We start from the raw sequence: 8,337 nt of genomic DNA, 5'->3' as shown, positions 1-8,337 counted from the left end.
CGGCCTAGGCAACAAAGGTGTCACGAATCCCGCTTCCTGAGTCTGTGTTTGTCTGTGTTTCTGTCCTGGAGTGTGTTTCCAGTGTCCTGGAACGCACCCTGTCTGGTTGCCGGGCGAATTAGCTTGTTGGGAGATCGATGTTCACCCGCACCTGTCTCCCATCAGTAATCTGCACACCTGTCCTGATCATCACCTCTCCCCTTCAAAAGCTCTGACCTGACATCCATTCCCTGCCGGATCGTTAGCCATGAACATTACTCACCCGGATCATTTACCCCATTCCCGCCTGGTCGTCAGAGGATTCCGCTTCCCCATTGGATCCACCTATTTACTCCCATCAACTCACCACCGCTACCCGCTACACCACCTGGATATATCTACCCATTCACATTCACTTGTAAATAAATACTCACCTTCTTCCTACTCTCCTTGTCCTGGTCTGCTTCTGGGTTCGATTTTGAAGAATTGTGACAAAAGGAGTGGCTCAAGAAGAAGCACATTAAGGTCCTGGAGTGGTCTAGCCAGTCTCCAGACCTTAATCCCATAGAAAATCTGTGGAGGGAGCTGAAGGTTTGAGTTGTCAAACGTCAGCCTCGAAACCTTAATGACTTGGAGAAGATCTGCAAAGAGGCGTGGGACAAAATTCCTCCTGAGATGTGTGACATCCTTTGATAGTGTGCCGATTTCAATATCTGAGGAATGATCACATTTTCCCAAGCAGACCAATCTTACCTAAGCCGACACCACCATTCTGTCCAGTCCATTCTGTGAGGTCTATTATCCCACCAGTGCACCAGCAGCATGAGAGGAGTTTTGAACGTGATCTCTCTCCATGCTCACTCCACTTGCATGAACATGTCAACAACACACATAGAGAGCCCAACGGAAATTCGTCGGACCTTGAATTTGTCAACAACAGCCCAAAATGCTGTCAGCGTCACATCTGTGCCTGCAACACAAAGCAATACAACTTCAACACTATCAACTACAACCCCATCCTTGTCAACTACCCCAGTAGTCTAAGAAACAGCTCCTTCAGCTACTCCCATAGTCAACACAACAGCTTTTCCAACTACCAAGGTAGTCAACACAACAGCTCCTCCAACTACCACAGTAGTCAATGCAACAGCTCCTCTAACGACCCAGGCTGTTATTGCAACAGCTCCTCTAATTACGCCAGCTATCAATGCATAAGTGCCTCCAACCACCACAAAAGTCAGCACAACAGTTCCATCAACCACCCCTGTAGTCAAGACAACAGCTTCTCCAACTACCCCAGTAGTCAAGGCAACAGCTCCACCAACTACCCCAGTAGTCAAGGCATCTGCTCCTATAACTACCCCAGTAGTAAACACAACAATTTCTCCAACTACCCCAGTAGTCAATGCAACAGCTCTTCCAACTTCCATATTATTCAACGCAACAGCTAATCCAAGTACCCCAGTAGTCAAGACAACAGCTTCTCCAACTACCCCAGTAGTCAAGGCAACAGCTCCACCAACTACCCCAGTAGTCAAAGCATCTGCTCCTACAACTACCCCAGTAGTAAACACAACAATTTCTCCAACTACCCCAGTAGTCAATGCAACAGCTCTTCCAACTTCCATATTATTCAACGCAACAGCTAATCCAACTACCCCAGTAGTCAAGGCAACAGCTCCTTCAAATATGCCCTTAGTCAACACAAACAACAGCTACTACAACTACACCAGTAATCAGCACAACCGCTTCTCCAACTACCCCAGTAATCAACACAAACGCTTCTCCAACTACCCCAGTAGGCAAGATAACAGCTCGTTCAACTACTCCAGTATTCAATGCATACCCAAATCTAACTGCCTGTAGCTCAGGACCTGAAGCAAGGATATACATATTCTTAATACCATTTAAAAAGGAAACACTTTGATGTTTGTGGAAATGTGAAATGAATGTGGGAAAATATAACACATTATATCTGGTAAAAGATAATGCACTGTTTTTCAGACAGATAATGTGTTCAGTTAAGATTGCGCCAACAGACATGGCCCTCTGCTTCTAGCTCCTAAGCAACTTTACAGTTTTTTTTTTGTGTGTGTGTGTTATTTCTTACATTATTAAAGCAGAATTCTTTTGGTGTTATTACATACAACCGGAAATAACTTTTGGATATCAGAGCGGCGGAAACTCACAAGCATTACACCCATTAATACAACTTTCCTGAATTGGATCCTTTGTTTGTACCCCCCAGGGCAATTGATCTTATTCCAGAGACTGCTCCAAAACACCGCCGGCAGAGAAGAGGTATTCACCATCCACTGCTTACGGGTGTATTATTTGCTAATGTTTGGTCTCTGGATAATAAAGTAGACGAGCTCAGGGTGAGGATCTCCTTCCAGAGAGACATCAGGGATTGTAACCTACTCTGTTTCACGGAAACATAGCTCTCTCGGGATATACTGTCCCCTTTCATACAGCCAGCTGGGTTCTCAGTACAATAGCGGATAGGAATAAAAAAACTCTCCAGGAAGAAGAGAGGCAGAGGTGTATGATTCCTGATTAACTACTCATGGTGTGATTGTGATAACATACAGAAACTCAAGTCCTTTTGTTCACCTGTCGTGGTAATTATTCTAATCAACGGAGAGATTTTTAGATTTCTTCAAAACCATCAAACTTTATTCATAGTTACTGCAGTAATGGAGCGTTACCGGTCACCCAATGGTGTAGAGTTAAAACCCCAAAAAACAGGTTTCGGTTACAACTCTTTATAGTCTTTCTGAGTCATTGTGACGAAGAACAGAAACGTGAAATTATACAAAGGTACATTGTGCCCTCATGCAACAGATATCAAGATTTACATGGTGCATATCTGTCTCGTTAATTTACTGTTTGTTTATACAAAAATACTAATGTGACATAGGATACTAAGTCCTTCCGTTAATTAATAAAGTTCAGTGTTCATTAATAACCTTTGAGGGAGGATTCTCCGCACCCTTATCCATACCTGAGCTATCTCTCCCTGGCTCAGTCAGACCGGAGCAATCTCTCTCACATGAATGGAATGTGGCTGTTTGTTTTATCACCAAGGCATCGTAAATCCACCCTCAGCGAAACCTTCAGAGGCACAACTCAGATGCACAGATATTGTGAAAGTACTAATATAAAAGTAATGTGATTAACATCATGTTGTAATTCTACGACATTTCCCCAACTTGAGACTTAGTCTCAATTTTAAATTACAACTTTAAAAAAACATTCGGACAAAATAAAAGCAAACAACTTCTAACTAAAACATATAGGAAAAAAAGCTTCCTTGCACTAGTATATTACCATCCGTTGGGTCATTGAGTTTTTTTACTTTCACATAGATCATACATTCTTCATAAAACAAGAAACATAAAAACAATAATGAATTGCATTTGTCCCTGCATGTGACTTACAGCTATATCACAAACTCAGCCTCCTCCCCCCAAAATGTGCACTCTCCCATTCCAACCTCCAACACATTCTAAGCATTCTATCAACTGGTTTGAAGAAGTACTGATACCCAGTCACATGCATGAACCTTAAAGAAAAACAAAAGATACATACAGTTTATATGATTTAAGGCTATATCTCCATAGACAGTGAAAATCAATTATTTAATGCATAATGCAGTGTATGCAACAATGGAGTTCATCACCTTCACCATTGTAAAAATTGTTTGGCAACTCATTCAAATTAGGGTCCTTATCCTCTGTTCCATCGTCCTTTGCTAGCAGGGGCATCATTAAGGATTTGTCAGGCTCTAGAGCAACCCCAACCCATTTCAGCAATACAGCTCTCATACATGTTATCAAAATAGCACAGGCACAAAACATAAGGCATAACACAATTGCTACTGGGAGGAGAACTTGTAACATCAGAGTACACCAAGGGCCTAACGTGTCATAGGACCACAACGATGCTGAACTACCCCTCACTATCTGAAGGGGCAAATTAATTAGTTAATGCATCCAAACCATCCATTAATGCTGTTAAATCATCATATGGATCTGGCAACATAGTACGGCATGCACAACCCGTCAGGTTTCAAGCGCCACATACCCCACCTTGTCTTGCCAAAATATAACCTAGTGCCATCTGATGCTGTAACAGCATTATCCTGTGATTTTGCTGGGATTACTCAAGATTTGAAACGGTGTACAGTGAGATTAGAAAACTGCCATATAGAGGAGGTTATGTTGTCGTTATGCTCAGCCAAGAATACTGTCCCATACCAGGGGAAAATACCTATAGCCCACTTCTCTTCTAGTGATGTATGCCAATGAAACTATTCAAGATTATTGAACTACTTAAAGTCCCTTTCATTTCTATGATGTATTAACCCTCCGGGAATTTAACAGAAACACGGCTAAGCCAGTAGTAAGAGTGGATGAATGGAAACAGCCAGCATAATCACGAGGAATAAAAGTATAAGCATTTGTACCACATACCCTAATATTTCCCCACCGGGGTACCTACAGTGGGGAGAACAAGTATTTGACACTCTGCCGATTTTGCAGGTTTTCCTACTTACAAAGCATGTAGTAGGTATCCATTTTCTAATAATTGCGGCAACAGTTGTTGCCTTCTCACCAAGCTGCTTGCCTATTGTCCTGTAGCCCATCCCCGCCTTGTGTAGGTCTACAATTTTATCCCTGATGTCCTTACACAGCTCTCTGGTCTTGGCCATTGTGGAGAGGTTGGAGTCTGTTTGATTGAGTGTGTGGACAGGTGTCTTTTATAAAGGAAACAAGATCAAACAGGTGCAGTTAATACAGGTAATGAGTGGAGAACAGGAGGGCTTCTTAATGAAAAACTAACAGGTCTGTGAGAGCCGGAATTCTTACTGGTTGGTAGGTGATCAAATGTTTATGTCATGCAATAAAATGCAAATGAATTACTTAAAAATCATACAATGTGATTTTCTGTATTTTTGTTTTAGATTCCGTCTCTCACAGTTGAAGTGTACCTATGATAAAACAATTACAGACCTCTACATGCTTTGTAAGTAGGGAAACCTGCAAAATCGGCAGTGTATCAAATACATGTTCTCCCCACTGTATACGCGGTGCCATCTTGACTACAGACATGTTTCTGTGATTGGGGTTTCTCATATTCACTTTGAAATAGCAGCTTTTGGTATTACACACCGGTTAACTGACTATTTGCTTTGCACATGCAGATGTTCCCAAATATACTCTCTAATCTGAAGATGTGGTGTTACATTTAATTGCAGTCTGAATACTGCCCTTGCAGATACATAATGCTGGTACGCATTCCTTTATCAGTGGAATTATCAGGAAATACCATTCATTATTACACATTTTTTTACATTCACTCTCATAATGGCCACCAACAGATGAAAACACATCAGTTAAGCTTTGTACTAATTCTAAACAGGAACTTTTGTTCAGTACTGTGGGTTCTGGCAATCTCCCAGCATCTGCCCAGTATGTCATCAGTAACACAACACATCTAGTATTCGCTTCACTTTCTGGGTTATCATAGAGCGTGAACATAGACATTGAACTAGTAGGGGCGGGAAGGCTTGCTATACACGTCCCGTTTTCTGACGTGAAACGTCAGCATATCATACCATACATTTTCTTTTCATGGTGTTGAAATGTTCAGTGTTTCTGGGTGATACTGCCAAGGTGCTGAACATTTATTTCTGTTTGAGTCACTGTTAGTTAATAAGTCCCGCAGTAGGACTGCACTGGAATTAGTTAGACTGGTAGCATTCTTTTCATCACCTCCTCGGGTCTGCTCTGGTTCCCTTCAGGGTCCATACAGCAGCTGCAATAAGGAGGCTAGCCAGAAAAGCTACAAACAGGATACGAGTCTGGTCCTTATCCTCCCATGGCCGTCTAGGTCCTCTGCGGCCATTCGTTCTCTGGTACATCTTGGACCGGGTTGTATGGCACCTTCATGCAGTGGCTGTCATGAACCCACATAGATCTCTCAGCAAACTTCACAGCAGTCTGGGTTGTCAGGAGGACCTGGAATGGACCAGTACAACGCTTCTGGTGCCATGTCTTTCTGCTAAGGCCTATTCTGAGCCTATTCTGTGGAAATTGGGTATTTAGTATTCTCATAGGTCTCCCTGTTAGTATCTCATGAGGTGCTAACCCAGTGGTATGATGCGTGCGCCCACGCATGTACATTAGAGCCAAAGTCATTACCATTACCCTTGGCAAACCTGCCTCGGCCATCGGTTTCGTCAGCTTAATTTTTCAGCGATTGTTTGGCTCTCTCAACGAGACCACCACTTGCTGCGTGACAGCTGCAATGTGCAGGTCAATCTGCAAACTCTCAGAAATATTTTGAATAACACTATTTACAAAATGTGTGCCATTGTCCAACGTTAATTTGGATGGCAGACCCCACCTAGAAATGATTTCCCTCAGGTTCTTGACTAAAGTCATAGGTGTAAAGGAAATGCCTCTATCCACTTTTAAAAAAGCATCAATACAGTACATACACACCTGGCATGGAGTGAGCTCAATAAAATCCAACATAATGTGTTCAAAAGGTCCTTAAGGCCTTGGGTGGGCTGACACGGGCATAGTAATGCCTCTGTCTGCATTGCTAGTCATACAAACCACACACTTTGCACAAAATTCCTCCACAAAAACAGAAAACCCAGAAGCAAACCAAATATGAAGTACAATTCCCACAAATCCCCCCTTTGACACACGATCTGGACCATGAGCAAACTTTGGATATCAAGAGGGGGCAGAACCGGCAGGCCATTAGGTCCTGTCCATAGGTTCTGACCAGCATCAAATGAACACTTTGTATTCCACATGCAAAGCTCCCCAGGACTTGCACTTGATTGCAGATCAGACACATCCTGTAAAGAAAGCATATTTTTTCACAGAAATGGGGGCAGAAGTGTGGGCGAGATAGTTGAGGTGGCTGCCGCCCTTGCAGCCATATCGGCAGCAGCATTCCCTTTAGAAATGGGGTCAGATAAATAAGTGTGAGCTTGACATTTACAAACTGAAATGGAAGTGGGTAACAAAATAGCCTTCAACAAGTTATCCACCAATTTACAATGTGAAATCGTCTTGCCAGAGGAGGTAAGACCACCCTGCTTCCATAGAGTACCATGCACAACCCCAAATGCATACCCGCTGTCTGTGTAAATAGTCACAGTTTTATCCTTTGCCAAAATGGAATGCTCTAGTCAAAGCAAACAGTTATGCTGCTTGGGGAGATACATGAGATGGTAGCTTTGCACTTTCTAGGGTGGTGGCAGCAGTAGTTATTGGCATATGCCACCAATGGCTCACCTTTATTCTGACCTCTGGGCAGAGCCATCAACAAACAGTTCCAAATCAACATTCATTGATGGCACAACAAATAAATCAGGGCGTGGCTTACAGACCTGTTCCAACAGGGCAGCACAATCATACGGTTCAACATCCTCCTCCGTCGGCAATATAGGATGGCTGGAATAAAAACTGTACAACGCTTAAGGGTGACATGAGACATTGTTAGTAGCACGTTCTGATAATGCAACGGTCTGGCAGGAGTACGGTGTACAGTTTTCGCCTGAGAGATAAGAGTTTGAACTATGTGAGGAACATGAACGGTCAATGGGCACATAGTCACAATATCAGCACAAGCCAGCAAAGCCTCATATGCAGAAGCCACAGCTCTCAGACAACATAGCAGCCACCTTACAAAACTGTCAAACTTCTTAGAATAGTAAGCAACAGGTCTTTGTTTACCACCATGATCCCGAGTAAGAACTGAGGACATAAACCCATCCTTTTCAAAAACAAAAAGATTAAAAACCTTCTCATGATCAGGCAATCCTAGACAAGGAGAGGTACGAAGCTGTTTAAATCTAGTCAAAGACAACGTAGCCTCTGGAGTCCAGTTAATGAGGTCGTGCACCGCCATCTTGTGGCCGTATATTAGATCAGCAAGTGGTTGTACTCCCTGAGCATAACCGGGCAACCATGCCCTGCAGTGCCCTGCCATCCCATTGAGGGTCATCATGTGCTGCTTAATAATAGGCTATGGTATAGCCAAAATAGATTGAACCCTTTCAGCATTCAACTATCTCCCATTAGGAGTTACATGCTCTAATATACTGCTGAAATGGCCAATTTACTGGCTTGTTGAACTCAGGATGGCCGAGCAGTGATAGTGGTTCCTCTCCATCGCACGTTGGTGTTGATTTCAGCATGTTCATTTGGTGATGGTAAATCCCTAATTAAATGCATTGGAAATGTAAACTGTCCAATATAAAATGTACAATGCCAATAAATTATAATACCATCAAGTCAGCCATCAGTCAGTAAGATATTATACTGACACCAA

The sequence above is a fragment of the Oncorhynchus mykiss genome, chromosome 10 (genome assembly GCF_013265735.2).
Source record: "Oncorhynchus mykiss isolate Arlee chromosome 10, USDA_OmykA_1.1, whole genome shotgun sequence".
Taxonomy (NCBI): Eukaryota; Metazoa; Chordata; class Actinopteri; order Salmoniformes; family Salmonidae; genus Oncorhynchus; species Oncorhynchus mykiss.
This window is presented reverse-complemented; position numbering follows the sequence as displayed.